Below are 24919 nucleotides of genomic sequence, written 5' to 3' on the forward strand. Positions count from 1 at the left end.
AATGGTCTTGTTAGATAGTAAAATTCATGTTAAATTGCTGTTTTAGGGGTTGCTTTTAAAAGTCTGGAACGGATTAATCCATTTTGCATTACTTTCTATGGGAAAACACACCTTGGTTTTGGAACACTTTGGTTTTGGAATGGACTTCTGGAACAGATTAAAGTCTGGGAACCAAGGTAACACTGTATATGTATTTTTTCAGAGTCCTCAAGATGAACACGCTTTATTGCAGTCTCTCTCTTGCACCCTGAAGGCATGTCAATCATACAGAAAATCGAAATCATACAAGATGCCCTGTGCTCACTCACCCATGTGTCAGTCAATGCCACCAGCAGAGCACAGGATGCTTAGCTTCCCAATGCAAACAATCCAGAGTACCATGCAATCATAGAATTGCAGAGTTGGAAGGGAACCCAGGGATCATCTAGTCCAACCCCCTGCAATGCAGGAATTAAACAATCCCTGACAGATGGCCATCCAACCTCTGTTTAATAACCTCTGACGAAGGAGAGCCCATCACCTTCCAAGCAGCTCTCAGACAATTCAGAACAGCTCACAAGCACCTGAACAGTGCTCTGCTGCTGCAAAACTTGCTACCTGCTAATACATCTGAGTCATTTACATAGATTGTATCATCCTGTCCTATGTGGCAACATCAGGGCATTTTTATGGCATGAAGAGCTTTAGCATCCCGTCATGAAACATCCTTCCATCAGGTACAGCACAATTTACCCTTGTTTTCCTCCTATAGAAAGAACTTTGGGGTTTTTTTTACATTTTTTTAAAATAACATTTTTGTTTATACTTTTCAAAGTTATACATTTCATTAATTTTACAATCATTTTAGCATTTCAAGGTTTGACTTCCTTCCCCCTCTTTCTGCGGTTCCTTCAATTTATTTTTAAATATCTTCTCCACATCCAAATTCATGTAATTTGCTCATTTAATTATCTTCTTTAAATATATACTCTTATGAAACTGCAGGTTATTACAATAAACCTGCCAATGTTTTTATCTGTTCGCAATTTATCTGTAAATATTCAGTAAACCATTTCCATTCTTTTATTTTAAAAAAGTTTCTTATCTTGATTTATTATTCTTCCAGTATGTTTTGCCATTTCTGCATATTCCATAAGTTTTTGTATCCATTCTTCCTTTGCTGGGACTTCTGCTTCTTTCCAATTTGGGGTGAGTAACATTCTTGCTGCTGTCGTCACATATATAAATAAATTTCTATACACTTTAGGTAGTTCTGTCCCTATAATTCCCAAAAGGAAAGCTTCTGGGTTGGTTGGTTTTTTACAAATGCTATTTTAAACATCCTTTTCAATTCATCATATATCATTTCCCAGTCAGCTTTAACCTTTATACAAGACCACCACATATGATAAAAATAACTTTCTTTCTCTTTGCATTTCCAACACTTGTTTGATTTAGATTTATACATTTTTGCCAGTTTACTTGGTGTTATGTAGATACCAACGATATATCATCCTATAGAAAGAACCTGGATGTGCCCCACATTCCAAACATAGACAGGAGAACCACAGACTATATATTAATTACACATTAAAAGGAGGGGAAATTGAAGGGCATAGCCTTGTGCATGTGTGCAGGAAACAGTCTTGCATTGTTAACACGGGACAGAATGCATGTTTTAACCATTGTCGATGTTTGGCCCATTCATGAAAATGCCCTCAGCACTCATAGTGTGAAATGCAAGAAAGGCAAACAGACAAAAGAAGGACTTGCATTATATGGTTCAAGTTGTGCTTATCCAAAGCATTTGTGAGTGAGATTCATGTCACATGTTAAGGGACTCTTAAAACCATGGGTAGGCAAACTAAGGCCCAGGGGCCGGATCCAGCCCAATCGACTTCTAAATCAGCCTGCAGATAGTTCAGGAATCAGTGTGTTTTTACATGAGTAGAATGTGTCCTTTTATTAAAAATGCATCTCTGGGTTATCTGTGGGGCATAGGAATTTGTTCATCCCCCCCCAAAAAAAAACCTGTCTGCCCCCCCCCCACAAGGTCTGAGGGACAGTGGACCAGCCCCCAGCTGAAAAAGTTTGCTGACCCCTGCTTAAGACTGTCAGGATCACTAAACAAAGATTATTCTCCCTGCTTTATCACTTTTCAGTTCATAGATATAGGTAAAAGTGGAACTGATGGTAAAGACAGGTGTTGAAAGATTTTCTGTTTATTTTTCCAGATATAGACTCTGCAAATAGCATAAGGTCTTAGGCTGGGCCACATCACAGCCGCTATCGTCTTGAGTAAAATAAAGGCATTTTTCTCATCCAACACAAAGATGCTTCCATTTCCCACTTACGGTATACCCAGCCTCCACTTCAGCTATCACAGCTACTTCATGGGAGTAACACTCACTCGTGTGTAGAGATGAGAGAAGATACTTGATTCAGTTCTCATTTAAAGGCAGATCTGTCAATTTCGTACTTTCCAAGATGAAAGTACTGCTATCCTTTGAAATGCGCACTTCTACGGATTTTATTATTCAATCTGCCAACCAGTGTTTACAAAAAGGCACTTTTATTAGAGGAGAGTTTGCATAAAAATGAAGATACCGTTGAAAACAACACACACACAATCACTAACATGCAGGCCACTTGACTTGATAACATAACAAATTGCACTTGATTTTATATTCCCTAAGAACATTGTAAAAGGCCTGCTGGATCGGGCCAGGGCCCCTCCAGGATCCTGTTCTCACTGTGGCCAACCGGATGCCTACGAGGGAGACTGAAAGCTGCAGAATATGAGCAAAACAGCAGTTTTCTCCCTTGTGATTCCTAGCCACTGCTATTTAGAGCTGTACTACGTGGCCAACATTGGAGACAGCATATAGCTATCACGGCTTGCCACCTATAGCCTCGTGCTCTATGAATATATCCAAAAGCTGCCCTAATATCTGTAAGAGGATCTCAATTAAAATAGCTGCTGCTGTTCAAGGCTCAACCAGCAAAGAGAAACTTGGCACGTTTCCCAAAACTGCAAAGAACCTCGTTTCCTGCTAATGAAACGAGATGCAAATTGCAGAGCAAAGCATAGAGGATGCACCTAGAGCAGCAGCAATTGATTAATTTCATTTAGTGGCAGTGGCCCAGTTCCCCATTTTGGCAAAGTCGTTTGGAATTTTATTCTTATCTTTCCCATGATGTATCAATTCAGATCAAATCAATGAATAAATAACCATTTGTAGTTGCTTTCTATAGCCGCCAGGGGCTGCTGCAGTGCAGGAAATAGAAATTTTTCTGCTCTCCTGGAGAGCAGTGTGCACTGGAAAAATAGGCTAAAGGGGAGTCTGTATAGGGCTACCTGGTCTGTATTGAATAGGCAATTACAGCACAAAGCAATTGGGCAACAGAAGAATGTACAGGGCCAGATCAATACATTTTGCTGCCTGAGGCAAAGGGCAAGATGGCGCCTTTCCCCAAGATACATACACAAGTCAATTGGACTGACAGTTGAATCTTACTCAAATATTGGTGAAAGAAAATATATTGAGGGAACTTGAGGGCACCAGGCTAGCATAGGGGATACAGGGCAAGCATCATGGCACTGTCCCCTCCCTGCCCATCAACCTCTGCCACCTGAGGCAACTGCTTCACTCTGCCTCATCACAGGGCTGGCCCTGAGAGTTTACCCAATGGATGTGATTTGATTTGATTTGATTTGATTGGTCGGTTAATAAAAATTATTTTTTTAAAAAAGAGAGAGAGAGTTTACCCAATGGAAAGTGGTTCTTCAGTTTAAAAGCTGTGAGTTTTATAAAACAAGGTTGCAGCTAATAAGCAACCAGAGGACCGGCATGAATAGAAGGCACCACCGAGAAATTAATGAAACAGTGGAACAGGAAAACAAGGAAGATTCAGAGCAGGTAAAAGTACTTATCCACACAGTGTGTCGTTGAACTATAGAATTTGCAACAGAGGCAGATTTAGGGGTGGTTTGCCTGAGACATGACCTGCAGATGTCAGGAATTTTACTTTTTGAAACATGGCAACCCAAATTTAGGGGAGCACAAACAGTTTGGTGGCACTGGGAGCAGAGCCACGAGGGCACCCCAACTATGATGTAGGATAGAAGGCAAGAAGTGGGGTGTGTGGCAAATTCTGGCATCACACAGAGTGCTACTGAAATTTGAGACCTCAAGGTCTGCCACTGAGAAGCAGTGATGGCTACCAACCTAGATGGCTTTACAAGGGGATTTCGACAAATCCATGGAGGACTGGGCATTCAGTAATGACCAAGCATGAAGGCCATGTTCCACTTCCACTCAATACCGATGAAGAGGGGCCTGATCCAGAACTGCTCTTCTGACATTCCAGCAAATATGCTGAGCCACCATATTAAAAATAGCAGAACTTCCATAAACCAATTGGACTTTATTTTGGGGGGCAGCTGTGATGGCTGTTCAGAAATGCCACAGCAACTGTTTGCTGAAGATTTCAAACACTGGTGCCTACGGTTACGGACTAATATAGACCTGCAGCCATTTATTCGAGCAGAATCCAGTTTAGACTTAGCTGGAATGTCCCAGCTACTTTGTGAAGTGCCTTAACATGAAACCATGTTTGAATTTACAGCGGAGTCAGCTGGCAAGTCATAAATAGTTCCTCTGTGGGGTATTGCTGTGAAAAGTGGCCTTCCCAGAGCCTGGTAAACAGCCCTCCACCTTGCAGGGGGTCAGTTCTGGGGATTCCTGACTTTGCGCGATGTTGTCTATGCAAATAGACCCCCCCCAAACTGAACCCTCACTGTACAGTGGTACCTTTGGTTAAGAACTTAATTCATTCTGGAGCTCCGTTCTTAACCTGAAACTGTTCTTAACCTGAGGTACCACTTTAGCTAATGGGGCCTCCCGCTGCCGCTGCATGATTTCTGTTCTCATCCTGAAGCAAAGTTCTTAACCCAAAGTACTATTTCTGGGTTAGCGGAGTCTATAACCTGAAGCGTCTGTAACCTGAAGCGTCTGTAACCTGAGGTACCACTGTACTAATTTGGCTTTCCCACAAAGCATCCTGGGAAGGGTAGTTTGTTAAGGGTGCCGAGAGTTTTTGGCAGACCCCTATTCCCCTCACTGAACTACAATTCCCAGAGTTCCTGGTGAAGAAGGACTGATTGCTAAGCTGCTCTGTGATTGTACAGTGGTACCTTGGTTCTCAAACTTAATCTGTTCCGGAGTCCGTTCCAAAACCAAAGTGTTCCAAAACCAAGGCGCGCTTTCCCATAGAAAATAATAGAAAATGGATTCGTTCCAAACTTTTAAAAATAACCCCTAAAACAGCAGTTTAGCATGAATTTTACTATCTAACAAGACTATTGATCCATAATATGAAAGCATGAAACAATGTACTGCAGTCACAAAATCAATCAATCAATCAGTAGCTGAACTGGGTTCCACGCAGTCACTAAAAAGAAAGAAAAAGAGCCACAAAAACACAAAATAAATGGCCAAAACAAACCGACCTCGATGTAACACTTAAACCAGAAGCGTAAAACTCAAATCAGGAGCGTAACGCTCAAATTGGATGTGTAACACTCGAAACGGGAGTGTGGCACTCAAAATGGAGCACATTCGGCTTCTGAAATAATAAATAATAAATAATAAATACCCCGCCCATCTGGCTGGGTGGGCGGCTTCCAACAGAATATTAAAATACAATAACCTATTAAACATTAAAAGCTTCCCTAAACAGGGCTGCCTTCAGATGTCTTCTAAAAATCTGGTAGTTGTTTTTTTCTTTGACATCTGGTGGAAGGGTGTTCTACAGGGCGGGTGCCACTACCGAGAAGGCGCTCTGCCTGGTTCCCTGTAACTTGGCTTCTCACAGTGAGGAAACCGCCAGAAGGCCAGAAAGCCCTTAGCACTAGACCTCAGTGTCCGGGCAGAACGATGGGGGAAGAGACGCTCCTTCAGGTAAAAAAGTTTGTGAAAAAAGTTCGCAAACCGGAACATTTACCGTATTTTTCGCCCCATAGGATGCACCGCCCTATAGGATGCACCTAGTTTTTTTTGGGGGGGGGGAATAAAGAAAAAAAATATTTCCCCCCCAGGCATGGGGCCAGCGCGGGGGAAGCCCGAGCTTCCCCCGACCCCAGCCCCCAGAACAGCCTGCTATCCGCAAGCCTAGGGAGCCGCGCCGGTCTCCCCAGGCTTGCGGACAGCTGTGCGAAGCCCGGGCGCGCTCTTCAGCGCGCCCGAGGCTTCGGAATGCAGGCAGCTCTGCGCAACCGTCCGGAGCCCGGCGCGGCTTGGCGCCGGGCTCTGGAGAGTCGCACAGAGCTGCGTGGAGCCCGGGAGGGTTGCGCTGAGCTTCCTGAAGCCTGGAGAGCGAGAGGCTTCGCCCCATAGGACGCACCCACATTTCCCCTTCATTTTTTGGATGCGTCCTATAGGGCGAAAAAAACGGTACTTCCGGGTTTGCAGTGTTTGAGTTCCAAGTTGTTTGAGAACCAAGGTACCACTGTACAGATTACTTACAGATTTCGCATAACACTTCCAGAAACTAAATATATACAAGCTGCCCCGTGCTAACAAGCATCTGAAGAAAGACGGGAGAGCCTGTTGCATAAATAACATTGCTTGATTTAAAAGTTGCTGCCCTGGTTCCACCTAAAGATTACATTGTGCCAAGAATGCCCTCGCGGTTGCCTGCCAGCTATTGTTTAGTCATTCCTATCCATTCTCTTGGGCACTCTTATCACGGGAAATACAGGGAAATCAACGCCCATCCCAGAGCAGCCTGCCAGCTAGAGAAGAGAAATACATGCTGCAGAAGGCATGGGAAGATAGAACAAAGGAAGAAAATGTACATACACATACACACAATTTTTTAAAATTGAGTTTTCATTTTTCTACATTTCAAAATAAACATTTTACAAACTTTAAAACATCCAATGACTTCCCTTCTCCTCCTTGCGTGGTTCTTATCATACTTTCCCGCATATTTTACTATAAGCATTCAAATCATTTTTCCACTTTTATATCAATCAAACATTGCTTATTCTGTTGAATTTATCTTAATGCTGCCAGCATTTTCAGCTGTGTACAATTGTTTTCCATATATTCAATAAATATTTTCCACTCTTCTTTAAATATACGATCTTCTTGCTCTCTTATTCTGTGTGTTAAGCCTGCAAATTCTGCATATTCTAACATCTTAAGTTGCCAGTCCTCTTTACAAGGGACCTCACTTTCCATTTTTGAGCTAACAGAACTTTTTCTGGCACCTGGGGATTTCTGTCTGGGTTATTCCCAACGAAAAGGACTCTGGTTTTTTTGAGAAGGTAAATTTAAACATTTTTTTCAACTCATCATAAATGATTTCCCAATATTATTTTACCTTTCCACATGTCCACCACATGAGGGGGGGGGAGTTCCTCCCATTTCTTTACATTTCCAACATGTATCTGATTCTGCTTTATACATCTTAGCCAGCCTGCTGGGAGTTAAATACCACCTATGAATGATTTTCAAATCGTTCTCTTTCAGAAAATAACACACGGTAAATTTCAAATCACTTTTCCAAAGTTTCTCCCAGAGGTATAGGTGTGTCAATGATGCTCATCTTTTGTTTCCCATTCTAGTAAGAAATTATACATTTTAGACAGGAGTTTATCCTTATTTTGCAACAGTTCTTTTTCAGATTATGAGCTTTGGTCCATAGAATGCATTTTTGGGCATACTTTAAACATGTCCTAAATAATAATAATAATAATAATAATAATAATAATAATAATAATAATAACAATAATAATAATAATAATAATAATAATAATAATAATAATAATTTATTTGTATCCCGCCCTCCCCAGCCGAGGCCGGGTAACTTGGCTTCTTAAGTTCTCCATAGGTTTCAGTCTGGGTTCGACCCCTGCAAAGTCCAGCAATTACCAGTACATGTAGGTCGCCCATTGTCTATCCATACTGACTCTCTTAATTGTAAATGCTTCAGTGGGGCATAACCATTGTTGTAGAAATTTAAGCATCAATCACTCTCATTCCTTAAGGGTGTAAAGGTGTTTTCCTTTCTAGCAGATTTTTTAAAAAATTGTTTAGTCATTCCTATCCATTCTCTTGGGCACTCTTATCGCGGGAAATGCAGGAAAATGCAACGCCCATCCCAGAGTAGCCTGCCAGCTAGAGAAGAGAAATGCATGCTGAAAAAGAACAAAAGAAGAAAATGTACCTATTAATTTAAGCTTACCACCCTAAATCATTGCTATTCCTCCCAGGATTTGTACAGGTACAGCATAAAACTCAGAGATGATCTCTGCATTGTTTAGTTGGCCAGGCAACTAGATGGTTTAACTACTGGGCTCATTCATCATTCCAGCTGCAACTTTGTCAGTTAACCTGATAACACTGTTGAATGGAGATAGAGACACGTAATGTGGTATAGACAAGTTTAGAGTTCAATTCCACACATTTCAAGTGGCGATGCCAGCTCAGTCTCCACCCTCCCATGATTAAAAGCCAAGGAATATATAAAACACAGTTATCATTTATACGGTTTTGGATTTAAATGACTCTCAAGGTGCCCTCTAACCTTTTTTGCTGTTGGCATCTGTCTCTGGAGACGAATGGGTAAAATGATTCATTCAGTTTCATTTGTTGAATGTCTGTTAGATATCCCATTTTTTATGCAAACTAGGGGCAAATATGTTTCCATGGAAACCAATTAGCTAGAGGCACTTCTAGAAGGTAAAGGTAAAAGACCCCTGGACAGTTAAGTTGCAGCGCTCATCTAGCTTTCAGGCTGAAGGAGGTGGTGTTTGTCCACAGACAGCTTTCCGATCATGTGGCCAGCATGACTAAACCGCTTCTGGTGCAACGGAACACCATGACGGAAACCAGAGCACATGGAATTGCCATTTACCTTCCCGCCACAGTGGTACCTATTTATCTACTTTCACTGATATGCTTACGACACAGCGCCACCCGAATCCCAGTCTCCTAACAACTGTCAGCACCTGTAACAAACTATAGTACCCAGGATTCTTTGGGGGAAACAATGTGTCTAGATCACAGCCAGTATGACAAAAGACAGGATGTCCTTCCTCCTCTCTCCTTGAGGGGAAATAAATGGTTTTTAAAAGTGAGAACTGTGTAATTCATGGACAGAATTGGTTCTCCAAGTACATTTGTTGCAACTTCAACATTTATAATGCATTTGTGTATTATGTATGTATCTCTCTATCGAACATGGTGGTGGTGGTTGTCCTTTAAAGAAAAGGTCAAAATCTAAAATGTTATGATGAAGTAACAAGAGGAAGGGAGCAGAGACACGTATAAACACTGCAAGAATGTCTGCCCATTTCAGTTGCATGACCTTGAGCTTAGCCCAGGGACGGAGACAATCATCCCAATAAAACTTTTTAGATGGGAAGCCTGCACTAAGTTGAAAGCAAAAAGGAAATTCATCTGGGAGAGCAAATGGACAACCATTGAGTTCATCTTCTGCGGGGGGCAACTGGCGACAGGACAAATAGTAATAATGGGTGAATCAAGAGATGGGAAACCTGTGGCCCTCCAGATGTTGTGAAACATCTGGAGTTATGTGGGTTCCCTATCCCTAGCCAGTAGAAGGGGCAGACCCAAGCACACTGTCCCATGCTTCTTGGAAAAAGGGGACAATAAAAATGTCATCAATTCAGCACAGCTACCGTTTGCTTCTATTAAGGGCAGAAGACGAGGGAAATGATGTGCTGGCTGCTAACACAGCATGTTTCCTATGCTCACCATTCCATTTGTGACAATTGGACTATTTAAAGTCTGGACAGCTGCTATATAGGATTAAAACTGGCTGGTAGTACAGGCAGAGTAGGGTCCTGTGGAAAGTCAGGTGTTGTGTGTCACTCACTGCCTTAATGTAACATGCTCCTTAAGAATCTGTGTCTCGTAAGTCTGGCGATTATCCAACCACACTAAAGAGCCTTTCAGGACCCTTTGATTTCAACACTGGGAGAGTTCTGCTCCTGGGGCCTCTCACTGAAATCGATGGAACATAAAAGTGCCAAGCTTCAGTTGAATATGGCCCTTAAACAAAATTCCTTGAGGTGGCTTCACGGAGCCTTGTTCATCCCAGAAATGTAATTATAAAATGCTTATTTGGCTGCACAGAATGGCACCAAAGTTCATCCCATAAAGAGCATTCAGATCACCATAAACAGAGCAACAGTAAACAGAGGCGAGTTGGTAGTTACCACTGACGGTTCACCCATCACACTGAGCCACTTTGTTTTAAACCATGACCTAATTGTGAACTTGCCGCACCATCACCACTTGCATGGATTGCTTATGGTTTGTTTGAAACAAAGAAAAAAACGTATTCTGAGTTCACACAACACAACAAGATGTACTGTGGTTGGTTTGTGTCATGAGCAAGCAGCTGTGAGGGGACAGGAAGCATGTTCACGATTAAGCCATGGTCTAAAATAAACTGACCTAGTGTGACATGCAAAAAAGAGCCAGTGTGAATTTTCTCTTGGTCATGAATTAGGAAAAATACAAAATGGGGGTGGGCAGTGAAGCTACCCCTCATAATGTTATACAGGGGTACCTCGGGTTAAGTACTTAATTCGTTCCGGAGGTCTGTTCTTAACCTGAAACACCACTTTAGCTAATGGGGCCTCCCGCTGCTGCCGCGCCACCAGAGCACGATTTCTGTTCTCATCCTGAAGCAAAGTTCTTAACCCGAGGTGTCATTTCTGAGTTAGCGGAAGCGTATGTAACCTGAAGTGTATGTAACTCGAGGTACCACTGTAATTCCAAAAACCCGCATTAACATGATGCCCTTTTATTAGGCCAAATAGTGTACACACTTTAGTAAAGTTGAATGCTCTAATACGCAGTTTTGTCTTCTGGATCAACATGACATCTTCTACCTTTTCTGGTGTTGTAAAGCAACCCTGCAGGGCTAAAGTATCCATTTTTCAGAGGGATCTTCTGAAAGCTCCTTTTACATAGCCTGGGATTCATTCAACAGCTGGAGTTAAGCTGGCGGGCAGATGGTGTTTTAGTACTAATAGTTTGTATTAATCTGACTGCAACAAGATATTTTGAGCACACATTTTTTATTGACTTTCTGAGTCTATGGAACGGGGCTGTCTATAAATTACTATTAATTAACTTAATTAATTCAAGTCAGATGGGGACCTCAAAAAATGTTTGTATGTTTTTGTCATTTTCATCTCCTTTTCCACTTTTATCCCACCATGGATATGAATAAAAGAGAATACTATTGTACACATAAGTGTTTTGTTTGTTTTTAATGTTACAGCTCTGCAAACGTATTCCTGCTGTATCAAAAAATGAGGTTGAACTGTGTACACTTACCTGAGAGCTTACTTCTGAGTTGACACACATGGGATTGCACGAGCAAGGCATGCATCTATATTTCAAATGTATGTTATGTTACTTTTGCACCACTTTGTCACAGATTGCCCCCAAAATACTGGAAATCACAGTTTAGTGGAGCTGTGCAGAATTCTAGCAGCCCCCTCCCAGAGAACCACAATTCCCTTGATTCCACAGAAAGAAAGACTTATTTAGATTTAGGCTGTAAATGTTGACAGCAACTTTCCACTATTATATTTTTAAATTCATCAGAATGACCACTTTCTGCCTGTCAACTGAGAGCTTGAAATGAAGCCCTTATTGGAGTGTCCTTTCAGCCAGACGTTTTGCTACCTGAAAGAGATTTTTTTCTTTCTTGTAGGACCGCGCTTGTGGAACTCCCTCAGCAAAGATGCATTTTAGGGCACCATTGCTTTTAAGACACCAAAATCAGTTCCATTTACCTAAACCAGTGGTTTTCAACCAGTGTGCTGTGGCACCCTGAGGTGCCTTGAATGATGGTCAGGGGTGCCATGGGCAACACCAGCCTCTGTCCCTCTTTCCTTCCCTCCCTCCTCTGATGCCCTCTTGCGTCTCTGCCTCCCAAAGGCTTGCACAGGTGTTTGTTGGAGCAGCCCTGGCCACAAGCTCCCCAGGTGAATGGTGCCTCTGGGGCTGGCCAGGGGGTGCTTCCCAGGCCCCTGTGGGGCAGGATGAGGAGGCACCTCTCTTTGGGGTGGGGGGGGGAGCTCAGAGACAAGGGACAGCAGTTGCCCAGAGGACACCCAAGGAAAGGGGAGAGGAGAGGAGGCTGAGGGAACACTCCACAAAGGAAGGTGTTTGAAAAAGGGTGAGAGGCTGCCAGCTTTGCGGGCAAGGGGTGACGTAAGTGGGCTCCTGAGCCCCACAGGGGTGCCCCAGAAAGGACGTAGTTGGTCAAGGGAGCTGTGGACTCAAAAGGTTGAAAACCTCTGACCTAAACTTTAATACTAGTAAAGATCAACTGGCTCTTTTAGAAGATTGGAAGAAGTTTAAAGAATATTTGAAAAAATATGTTAATTTTTAAATCCTAGAATAGCTTTGGAAGTGGATATAGGCTGTAGGGTTAGAAGTGGAAGATAGTGTATTTTAAAATAGTATTATTTGTAAGTGATAAAATGTGAAGATTTTTATGGTAACAGTGTGATAAAAAAATGGTTAAAAATTATGATATATGTAAACTGCTAAAGATGAGGTAAAATGAAAATGAGATAGGGGGGACTTGGGGAAGCTCACCTAACAATGTTTAGAAAAAATAAGGATAAGACAATAATTTGTTTGTATTGTTTGTTTTCTGTTTGTGTTGTTTAGTTGTGTTATAAAATGAATAAAAAAATTAGGGGGGGAGATTAACTGGCTCTTTTGAGAGGATTTGGGTTGATGTTTATATGCTGCCTATAGTTTGTTTCATACTGTGGGATAGTTTTGCTTTGTTTTACAATAAACAAAATTACATGCTCCATGTATCAGTGAAACAAAAGCAGGCACTGACCTTTTTCTAGGGAAATGTTCGCTAGGGAGGGAGATTGTGGTATCTCAGAGTTCATTTCAATGTACTTTGATTATTTCTACTTTTAGGTAAGTATTTTTATTTTCTTGATGCGGGGGGGGGAGCTGCCCCCCCCCCGGCTATGCCCATGACTGGTGTGGTGCGCCCTGCGTGTGTAGGGAGGGAAAGGCGCCCCGTATAAAGTTACTGTGGTTACGCGATTCCAGCAAGGAAAGCCAAACCAAATTGCAACGGGCCAAACTAACCCGCACCCCTTGTGTTTTTGAATGCGGCAACCTTGAACGCGCAAAACGCCATGGCTAAGAGGGGGAGGCGGCGTGAAGTTCAAAGGCGCCATCGTGCCAATGCAGTCTATGTGATTTTGGTATATAAACTCGTTCCCGCAACTGCAAGCCTCGACCCCTAGGGAGCATCTGGCCATTGCATAAGCCTCGTCCGGCCTCTTAAGCAGTCCCTCCTGACGCGCTTACATAACACAAGCCCCCACCGCCGCCATCCCAGCGACCCCGGAAGATAAGATCTGCAGCAAGCGCCCCGCACCTCCGATCCCGGGGCGCGCTCAGCCAAAGCGTCCCCGGACACCTGTCCGCCGCGCCTTTGCGCAGCGCTCTGCAGAGCGGAGCGATGAGCCCGGCCGATCGCAGGCAGGGCAAGCGGCGGCGAAGGCGGAGAGAGCGAGGCCCAGAGGGAGGAGTCTCCGGCAACGCCATCGACGGCCCCGCCGCAGCTCCGGGTCCTGGAGCCCTCCGGCTGCCGACTGCCTTTATTTTGCTGCAGGAGCCTCCTCTGCACCGGGATCCTCGCGCGCTCCCTCCGTCTCTCCATGCCTTTTAGGTGAGTGGCGCGCTCGGGCTGACTTTGGACGACCCACAGCGGGGCTTCCCTCGGCCGCGCGGCCGGAGCTCGCCTTTGCGGTCACTTTGACAGGCGATGGCGCCACCCTCAGCCTCGGTTCGGGGGCACCGGCTGCTGGCAACTGGGTGCCCCCTTCTTCCCTTGACGGGGCTCATCTCCCTCGCTTCCTCGGAGATAGGCAAGCAAAACTTTTCATGCCCCCCCCCCGCCCAGTCTGCCCTCCTCGGGATCTAGCGGTCGTCTCGCGCGCTAAAAGTGCAGACGGGGAAATCCCACCCCGAGCTGGGTGTCGCCACTAGGTCCCCTCCCAGTTTTAAGGCTGAAGCCTGGGAACTTTTCGAAGCGGCGCGGGGCAGCGTCACCACCGGCTGTGTTTCCGGACGCTAATAATGTATCGATTGCGATTACTATTAGATTCCCCGCTGCCGCATAGATAGATTATTTAGCGGTGGAAGCGGTTTGCGCGCGGCGCGGATCCTAACTGCCTCTGCATGTTGGAAGGAGGTCTCCGGGTGTCCTTTAGGGCTGCAGGCGGAGGTGCTGCATGCGGCACTCGCGGTGCGCTATGGAAAAGCAAATGGAGAGGGGGACTTTCTTGTATCGGGTGACAGCTAGTCTTTGGTTTCACAAAGTAGATCTTTCTGTAAAACAGAAACTGAAAAATGCGATGAACAGAGATGGGGCGGGGGAGCGAGGGGCGCTGGCAGAAAGGGGCCGGTTGTGCAATTGCCTCCTTGTATTGTACACAATGTAGCGGTTTATTTATAGTTCGTGGAAGGAGGAGCCTCTGGGAAAAGGCGCCTTTTTTTAGAGAGAGAGAGAATATATTTTAACAGCTGGGCCGCTATTTTCTCAGAGATACATTTCCTGATAGTTTTGTTGCTGTGTGTGCGGAGTGGGGGGTGTTCTCCGAAAAAGTAACTTCTGTTCCGCCTCCGACATTTGGCGAAATCCTCCTCCCTCATTTTTCCGTCAGTGGAGAATTTCAGGCGTAGTTGTGGGTCCAGAAGTAACTGTTTATTTTTGTTTTAATACTACCGAAAGAAGGGACGGCCTCGGTCTGAGCTCCTCCCAGCCCTCTTCTCTTAGCTCCCTGACCAATAGACACTAACAACAGAGTTTCATTCAGAATTAACTGACTCGAATATATTTTTCTGTTCATTTTCTTCCGCTTCTTCCTCCTCCAGCACCGGGGATCGGAATGGGGCGGGGAGGGGGCTTCGGCATACAGATCACTTCCTCTACCTTTGAGCTGCAGCCCTTTGTTGTAATTCCCTATAATCCAGTAGTTCCATCATAGAATTGCAGGGTTGGAAGGGACCACGAGGGTCATCTAGTCTAACCCCTGGCAATGCAGTAATCTTTTGCCCTACATGGGACTCGAACCCAAGACCCTGAGATTAAGAGTCTCATGTTCTACCTACAATTGTTCTGGAGAATATTTGGCAAATCCCCTCCACCTAAATTTTGCCACCTGTCTGTAGGGGTCGCGAATCTTAAGAACCATTTTCACTTCATCCTAAAATAGTTATATTTGCTCTACTTAGCATGCGAGTGGGGAAATCATGACTTGGTGCCTTCATGGGTGCAAAAGCAAGTTAATAATTCCTTGGTCTGAAATGGGCTGGCACACGTCCCTTCAAAATGTCAAATGCAGTAGTCAGGATTCCTCCCAAAGTAACTTGAAACCTTTGACTCTTAGGAAAGCTGGAAGGGGAGGTGGCAGAGAGAGAACCTCTGTAGTACTTCTTTATGCACCACATAGTTAAACTAAAAAGGTAAAAAAGTTAAAGGACTCCTGGATGGTTAAGCCCAGTCAAAGGCGACTATGGGGTGCGGTGCTTATCTCGCTTTCAGGGCCAAGAGAGCTGGTGTTCGTCCACAGCTAGCTTTACGGGTCATGTGGCCAGCATGACTAAACTGCTTCTGCAACACCGTGACAGAAACCAGAGTGTATGGAAACGCCTTTTACCTTCCCACCACAGCAGTACCTATTTATCTACCGGTACTTGTACTGGTGTGCTTTCAAACTGCTAGGTTGGCAGGAGCTGGGACAGAGCAACGGAAGCTCACCCCACCGTGCAGATTCGAACCTCTGACCTTCTGATCGGCAGGCTATGGAACTCACTATCAGCCGCTAATGGTTACCAATGTAGATGGCTTTAAAAGAGGATTAGCCAAATTTGTGAAAGATAAAACTCTTCCTCCCCAGTTGGAGGTAGCAGTGTCTCTGAACGGTAGTTGCTGGAAGCAACAGCAGCATCTGCTCGGCTACTGTGAGAACAGGATGCTGGATTATATGGACCATTGGCCTGATCCTGCGAGCTTTTATGTACAGTCATACCTCATGTTGCGTCTTTTCGGCTTGAGAATGCGGCAAACCTGGAAGTGTATACTTCCGGGTTTCACCATGCGCACGTGTGCAGAAGCATTCTGTGTGCTTTGTGCATGCACAGAAGTGCTCTATTGCACTCTGCGCTTGCGCAGAAGTGCCGCTCTGGTTACGGACTTTTCGGGGTGCGAACGGCACCCTGGAACGCATTGTGTCCGCAACTAGAGGTACCACTGTATGTATGTTCCAGTGCCGCTGCTCTTTCAGTGGATAGAAGGGTGCAATTTGGTACAGGGGTCAAATCCCTGCTTGGCCAGAGGATGAGCTGTGTGCACACCATACACTTAAAGCACATACACACACCCCAGCCCACTGTAGTCTACTCTTCACAGAGGTACAGTTTCCCACCACCCTTAGCAAACTCCAGTTCCTAGGATTCCTTGGACTGGAGGTCCCCCTACCAGCTGCCTGGGTTTGTGGCTGTCTGACAGACCCACCCGCAGAGGAGACAGTTGAGCAGGAACCGCAGAGCAGGTGCAGAAGTGTCTGCCTAGCAGCATGTGAAGTGACTCGGGAGGAGGGGAGGCACAGGGATACACCTGTTCTGAACTAGGGATGGAGCCTTCAGCTGCTATGTACAGCCTGAGCTGCTTGACCACTGAAGCACAGCTCTCATTCCAGCTCCATCCTTTCTGGTGTGCAGAAAGGGACAGTGGGATCAACATGCAATTGTCCTATATATGTCTCCAGTTTTTATTTAGAGAAGACCCACCAAAATCAATGGCCATGACTACTAATTTAGGCCCATTAATTTCAGTTTGTCTATTCTGAGTAAAAGTTAGTTGAATACAACCCTTGATAATTTTTTGCTCTCGTTCTAATTTACAGTGTTCCCAAGAAAACACAATGTTTTAGCCTTATGATCCACCTTACTTTTGAAAACATGAGGAAAACGGGCAGTTTCCAACCATGTTCTTGTTTCCTTTGCCTACCTTTCCTAATTTGAATAATATTTGTAAGTTGCAGCATAAGCATAAACTGAAAACAAGATACTTAGGTTGCTCGTGCAAGGTGCAAGTATATAGCTGTGGGAAAACACAGGTAGATGTTGGTGGAGAAACTTCTCCAATCACACCTGTTTGCCTTCTGTGATTAGACACCAGCATTGCTAATTGTGCCTGGGCCAATTTATTATTTATACCCCACCCATCTGGCTGGGTTTCCCCAGCCACCCTGGGTGGCTCCCAACAGAATATTTAAATATTAAACACATATATCTTCCCTTAGGGAGATATAAGGGACAATGCAAAGGTAGTGTGCTGGCTGGCTGCTCAGCAAAAAGTGAGCCCGTTCTAGCCTTCCAATGCAATGAGTACAAAGGCATTGTTGGTTTGTTTGGATTATTTAAGTGCTTAATCAAAAAGCTGTCCAAAGTGAAACACAGCTAAAACCCAGAAAGCAATGAAAAACAAATGTACATAAAACAAACACCATGCAAACACAGATGAAAATCAATACAACTTTAGAATGAATATAGGTAACTAAATTACCTGTCTGGGTAAGCATTTTCAGCAGGTCTCTAAAGCAAAACAGCAAGGGCACCTTCTTAATGTCAATTGGCAGGGAGTTCCAAAGGATGACCACAGTAAGGGACTGACTCCAAATGCAGAATGAACAATATATGGCCTTTGCAAAAGGTGCAAGTCTGCAGACTGAAGCAGTCGAATAGGCACCTCACCTTAGAGGCGACTGAAGAATGCTAAGAAGTTAGTGCATTAGGCAATCCTACTGCATTCAGTGCTTCAGGTACAGTATGGGTGTGCATGGAACTGCTGCTTTAATTTTATTAAAGTGTGTTTTAATTGCAGCATTAAATGCATACGTTTATGTATTGCAGACTACTTATTTTTAGGGTTTTGCTGTTTTGCATCGATTTAATTCCCCCCTCATTACCTGTTCTAAAGATCATTGAGATGATATACATAGAGCAATTTGAAATCCCCTGTTTAAATGCTCAGCATTCTTCTTAATGCCAAGTAGAAGCAGGCATTAATTACCGGTAGTTTCAGGAGCCCTCCTGAAGCCTCTGCCTTTACGTCTTTATTAATGGCTCCAGGTAGGACCTAAAGGGGGGAGCGACGGGTGGAGAAACATGTTAACATTTTGTCCATCAGATTATTGTAACACTATGGCTTGTCCTCCGAGTGAAACACGTTCATTATCCACCCATTAGCATTGTGGACAAGTCTTGGCTTGTGCCTCTGCAGAGTTAAACCGCCAAAAGAGCTGCTCTCCGGGGTATAATTACAGCCCAGCACGTGATGACCTTTTTGCATCGTAGACGTGTGTTGTTGGCACTCTTTGGTGCCTTCCCACTGGCGGCTGCTTGGTGGGCCTGTCTCTGCAAGGGATAAACAAAATATCTCTTTCCAGAAAGGGAGGCGCCTGCACGAAAGAGGCTGGGCATGGAAGACCCACCCGATTCAGCAGGGAAACAAGAGGAGGGCAGAATAAATTGCTTGCCATTGGCCAGCTTCAAAGCATTCATGCCAAACCATCCAGCTCTTTTGTGCAGAGGGAAAGACAGCCAACAGCCTTTTCGATTTGTGGACTTAGAGAGGCCACTCAATATGTTCCTTTTATTAGGGCCAGGGTGGGAGGGATGTGTGTCTCTTGGACTGTTGTTGAACTGCAGCTCCCACCTTAGATAGCTCAGTTGGTAGAGCGTGAGACGCTTGATCTCAAGGTCTTGGGTTTGAGCACCACATTGGGAGAAAGATTCCTGCATTGCAGAGGGTTGGACCAGATGGGTGGCCCAAGTTTCCAAGATGGTGGCGCGTGCAGATGCTGAAAGCTCACTGGAGGGGAGTCAGGGTTTGTTCGAATGAATTATTTATAACCGATTTCACTCTTCCCACCTTGGATCAAATCTATGCTTCCAGGTGCCATAAGAAAGCTGCAGAGATAGCGCAGGATAGTGCATACCCCGGAAATGATCTCTTTCAGCTTCTGCCTTCTGGAAGAAGGTAAAGGTAAAGGTAGGTAAAGGTACCCCTGCCCGTACGGGCCAGTCTTGACAGACTCTGGGGTTGTGCGCCCATCTCACTTAAGAGGCCAGGGGCCAGCGCTGTCCGGAGACACTTCCGGGTCACGTGGCCAGCGTGACACCGCTGCTCTGGCGAGCCAGAGCCGCACACGGAAACGCCGTTTACCTTCCCGCTGGTAAGCGGTCCCTATTTATCTACTTGCACCCGGAGGTGCTTTCGAACTGCTAGGTTGGCAGGCGCTGGGACTGAGCAGCGGGAGCGCACCCCGCCGCAGGGATTCGAACCGCCAACCTTTCGATCAGCAAGTCCTAGGCGCTGAGGCTTTAACCCACAGCGCCACCTGCGTCCCAGGTGGTGGGAGGTACAGGGTTATAAAGACTAGGACTAGCCACCTGAGAAACAGTTTCTACCAAAACACGATTTTGGTTTTAAACACAGTGTAAGGGAGTATATTGTATTTAAAAATGGGGTATCAGAGTTTTTAGGGGGCTAACCAAGTTGGGATAGCTGGGATAGCAGGCTTGTTGAGTTTTGAATGTTTTATGTAGATTTTTCAATTTCGTTGTTCTGTATGGGACAATAACAATAAAGATTATCGTATCGTTGTCACTTCCAACTCTACAGATCTATGATCCCTGGCTATTGGCCCTGCTGCCTGCGGCTGAAATCCAGCAACACCCTTTTATTAACACACCTCTTTGTAACACAGTCCTGTTGTGTGGTATTAGCTGGAAAAGGCTACCAACTTTTGTTTAACCTGAGGATTCACCAACGGGCAGTGATCTTCAACAGGTGTTTCTAGAGCTAGGCAAAGGGTTTTGCTCGATGGTTCTGGAGAGCCAGAAAAGGAGCTTAGTGGCTAGCGACAGCTCTGTGACACATTTCACAGTAGCCAGTTAGCTATGACGGCTGGACTCTGCCACCAGGGTTGGAGCCAGTATTGCTTCTGAATAACCAGTGGCTGGAAACCACAGGAGGAGGGGAGAGTGTACTTGGGTTTGGGTCCTGTTTGCTGGTTTGCCTGGTTTGCCGCTCTAAGAACAGGATGCTGGACTAGATGGGCCTGATCCAGCAGGCTCTTCTTATGTTCTTACACACTGGTGCTGGGGGGACCTGTATCTAAAGAGAAATAAGCAGTTTGGCATTGCAAGGTAGACAGCTGCCATGGGGTCAAACTGAGTCTTGGGGCATCTTAAAAACAAGCAGCCTTATTATATCATTAGTGGACAACTCTCTGCTTCATGAGTTGCATGGAGCATAACCTTTAAGTGGATTTACATATACAACAGGGAGGGTGTGTTGTAAGCAGTATGAGTTGCTGGTGGTCAGAAAAGAGGCTTGTCTCAAGGCAAATCTAAAAAAATGTAGTATAAACACTGACAACTGGGAAACACTGGCCTGTGAGCGCTCCAGTTGGAGAACCGTCTTAACCAAAGGTGTTGTGGGCTTTGAAGACACTTGAACTCAGGACACAAGTGAGAAACGTGTGAGGAGGAAGACACGCTTGGCAAATCCACACCGTGATCAACTCCCACCCGGAAACCAATGTCCTCACTGTGGAAAGACGTGCGGATCCAGAATTGGCCTCCACAGTCACTTACGGAATCCTTAAAACCGTGTTTATGGAAGACAATCTTCTTCGGCTACGAGTGATCGCCAAAGAGAGAGAAGGGTTAGGAGAATGATATGGGTTTGCATGCTTTGTATGCAGAATGCCCCAGGTCCAATCCCTGGCATTTCCAGATGGAAAAGGCCCCTATCTGTAGCCATGGAGCTCCTGAGCCATTTAGTGGAACCATTTAGAGCCACCCAGAGTGGCGGTGGGAAACCAACCAGATGAGTGGGGTATAAATAATCAAACTATTTTGGACTATAGTTCCCATCAGCCCCAACCAGACAATGGTTTGGCTGGAGCTGTTGGCAGTTGTGGTCCAAAACATCAGGAGGACGTCAGAGACACCAGTACTGAACTTGATGGGTAGGGAGAACTGGCTGGGATACAAGCTGCAAGAGAACTATAGGCGTGAGGTTCTCTGGTGCTCCTGCTCTTAAGAGTTTACACTCCTGCACTAGGAGCCGAAGCACAAGCAAGAACCAGCTTCCTTACAGACACACCCTTAATCCCTTTACCCACCCATCTTTTCGTGATTCCCTTCCCCAAACTCAAAAGCAGCACACAGGCTTGTAGTTTCTCTCCGTGCAACACCTTCCACTTTTTCCTTGGGAGAGTTCTGCCGAATTCAGTTTCGTCCCCAGCCTTTCTTCTTCTTCTTGCTTCTAAAACTCTCAATGTGAGGGATTTAATTCCCAGGGAATTAGCTGCATCCTTTCCTCTCTGCCACAGTGTGTTGCGTTCCCTTTTAAGCCATCTGCTCTTCTCTTTTATCTGCCGCCGGAGGAGAAGCCAAGCCCCGTGTTTACACAGCAGCATGTCAGGCCTTGCCGAAAAGGCTTTCCTTGGGTTCTGGAGGCGCAGCTTGCATTCCCAGCTGAACCCCCTGGCACGTTGGATCCTCATTTGGCCCCTCCTTGGCTAGCCACAGATTCCTCCCGTGATTTGACAGATTTGTGGAGGATAAAGTTATCAGTGGCTATCAGCCATGGTACCTGTGTTCAATCTCCACTGTTGGGGGCAGCAGTGCCTCTGAATACCAGTTTCTGCACATTGCAAGTGGGGACAGTTACACTCACGTCCTTTTCACGGGCTTCTGGACAGCTACACTTAACAACAGGAGGCCACAGTCTGCTTCCCCTTCTCCCTTGAACCACTCATCATCATCCCAACACCAATCCCCTGGCTCTGAGCCTTCTTCCCCTGGGGGTTCTACTCCTTTGCATCCAGCCAATCCATGACAAGGTGCTCAAGAACTGGTCCTTATGGTTCCTCTCTAATATATGCCTGCTTCTAAATAGTTTACCCACATATTCAGAAGTTGTGCCGGCCTGGCCCAGGATTCCACAACAAGCCATTGTTTCTTTTTAAAGAAGAGACGGCGTCACCAATTATTTTTAATGGTTTTCAGAGGAGCTTCCAATATGTAGCAAGCTAGAATGTGCACAACAGGGAGGCAACAGCTTCACAGCAGCTCACCGTCATGAAGCATTCCAGCCAATAGACTCTTGAAAGAAACCAACTGCTCATTTCCTCCGTGACTTGCATCTCGGCAGGAAACCTCAGTGTTTTTTCAGCAAGTCTTAGGGAGCCTTTAACTTGCTCATCAGAATAAACTGACCACAGGATGCTCATTCTCAAAAATTCCACCCACACCCCAAAATCTGATAAAGGTTTTTCCTTTTATTGATTGGTTTGACCAATCTACCACTGATAGTCACCCAAGTGGCACCTCCTGCGATCTTTTGCTTTTTGCACTTTCCCCATCAAAAATATTTACACCTTCTTTGAGCGCTCAGCCTGAACATGCAATGGAAAGAAGTTTACGAGGGGCTTTGGGACATGTGTGTGCCCCTTCCACCATGCCTGACCTTCACATGTTTAGCACAAACGCCTGTAGGGAATTCCGTGCTTGGGTGCCTCTTTGCAATCTGGACCCTGAAAACCCTGGAGATCTGTGCAAGGAAAATTTTCAGATGCAGAGATTTGGGCGAGGGAACAGTAGTTTATTAACCTTAGACTTGGGACAAGGTTACTTGAGAGCATAGCTGTCAACTTTCAGATTTGAAAATAAGGGATCAGCAGCCTCACCTATCCTGGGGACAGTCTATGGGATATCTAATAATCTGGGATAGCAGTGGGAAGCAGCGGGAAACAGCGCTGGAATAAGGGAATTTCCTGCAAAAAAGGGGAAGGTTGACAGCTATGCTTGAGAGACTGCCTAACAGGGATCAGCAAACTTTTTCAGCCGGAGGCCAGTCCACTGTCCCTCAGACCTTATGGGGGGGCAGACTATTTTTTGGGGGGGAGGGGAATGACCAAATTCCTATGCCCCACAAATAACCCAGAGATGCATTTTAAATAATAGGACACATTCTACTCATGTAAAAACATGCTGATTCCCGGACCATCCACGGGCCAGATTGAGAAGGCGATTGGGCCAGATCCGGCCCGCAGGCCTTAATTTGCCTACCATAGCTGTCAAGTGTCCCTTATTTGAAGGGAAAGTCCCTTATTCCAGTGCCATGTCCCGCTGCTGTCCCTTATTGATGGATGTCCCTTAAATGTCTCTTAAATGATGTCCCTTAAATTTCAAAGGAAGCAGCTCCTCTCCCTCCCTCACTGCCAGCCAGGGAGGAGGGAGGCTCCAACTGTGTTGCTTGGTTATGTTGCTCACCCAAAAAGAAGTCTAAGAACGACTGGGGGGTGGAGCTTGCATGCCTTGTGTGTGGCTAGTTAATGCAAGCTGAGGGGGGTTTTGAATGCTGGATGCCATTTTGTTGCACGTGCTGCTGCAAACTTTGCAGTGCAAAGCCAGGCTGGGGAGCCATCTTAAGTTGAGGCTGCATAAGCCTTGTGGTGCATGTGATTCTATTCAGTTGAACCTCTGGTTACAAAGTTGGTTGGACAGTGTTCTCAAAGCTACCAGCATGAGTTTGAACAGACTGCAGGAGGACAGGAAGACTGGAGTGCCTGGAACAGGTGAGGCTGCAGGTCCCTTATTTTGGCTGCTGGTCCCTTATTTTCAAGGCTGCTGGTCCCTTATTTTCAAATCTGTAAGTTGACAGCTATGTTGCCTACCCATGTCCTAAACACCTCATATACCTAGCAAGTCACTACAACTGTCAGGGGAAAGTTCTCCTTCATGTCCCTAAAATATCAGAAGTCCCCTCCACTCAGAGCAGAACTTTCAGTGTGGCTGCCCCAATTTTGCCAAACAGCATCTCCGTTTAGGTACCCCTGCTGTTTGTAGTTTCCAGAAACATTTGAAGACATTCTTGTTTTCGCCAACCTGTTCCAGATGGATGAAAAAGGCCTCTCCCTTACTTGTCAGTTTTGTATTGTGTTTAAATTTGTACTTAGCTGTGTTTCTGTACTATTTCAGAATTTTTAGCTGTACTTAGTGGTGTGTTTGCAAATGGCCTTCAGTCACATGTGAAAGGCGATTCATAAATAGATGCATAAAATGATTTACCTCAGGGCATGCCCTATAAGATGGCGGTTGTCAATGTTCCAGTATCCTTAACTACAGCTCCCATCTTCTCTGACCGCTGGCTATGTTGGTTAAGGCTCTTGGAAGTTGTAGTCCAACAGCATCAGGAGGGCACCATGTTAGCTGTGCTGTCATTGGAAACAGATTCTTTGACTCCAATTCAAGCCCTGTCTTCAGTACTGGACACTTCTCTCTCTGGGTCTGGAATGCGGACCCTGTTGCCTCACTGATGTTGTTGGTCCCCAACTCCCATCAGCCCCAGTCAGCATGGCCAAAGGTCAAGGATGATGGAGCGGTCATCCAACAGCATCTAGAGGGCCACACATTGGCCAGCCCTACATATCTGGATGCCCAGTTCAGACAACAGATGGTTCTTCTGAACAAACCAGTTTTGCAGGGGTAGGCTGCAAGGCTGACTTTCAACCCTACAGGGTTAGTGAAAGGAACAAACAGATGTCATTTATTAAGAACACTGTGCTTTGCAGAAATGAATCACCATTTTAGGAGTGTAAATCAGGGCTCTGGAGGCCTGGTCTTTTCGTCACTCACTGAAATCCACCCTGAAACCAAGAAATTGAATTGAGTCCCTCCCAGGAAGCCATCAGCCTTCCTGCAAAGACAGTGACTCACAGGAGGTTGAGCTCTTCGTTTTGGCTATATTAAGCAGC

General features: G+C 45.3%; 1 protein-coding gene and 1 long non-coding RNA gene across 2 annotated transcripts in view; one reads left to right on the forward strand and one right to left on the reverse strand.

Moving 5' to 3' along the window:
• The window catches only part of LOC309373269, a 56835-nt gene extending 39060 nt beyond the window's left edge, over window positions 1-17775 (reverse strand). The window contains exon 1 of the long non-coding RNA XR_014169924.1: window positions 17650-17775. This is a non-coding gene — a long non-coding RNA (uncharacterized lncRNA). The remainder of the gene's footprint in view (window positions 1-17649) is intronic.
• Window positions 13230-24919, forward strand: part of SYNE3 (spectrin repeat containing nuclear envelope family member 3) — an 89476-nt gene continuing 77786 nt past the window's right edge. The window contains exon 1 of the mRNA XM_081909975.1: window positions 13230-13746. The gene's annotated coding sequence lies outside the window, so the exon portion shown is untranslated. The remainder of the gene's footprint in view (window positions 13747-24919) is intronic.

Source organism: Podarcis melisellensis, assembly GCF_964234715.1.
Source record: "Podarcis melisellensis genome assembly, chromosome: 1".
Lineage (NCBI taxonomy): Eukaryota > Metazoa > Chordata > Lepidosauria > Squamata > Lacertidae > Podarcis > Podarcis melisellensis.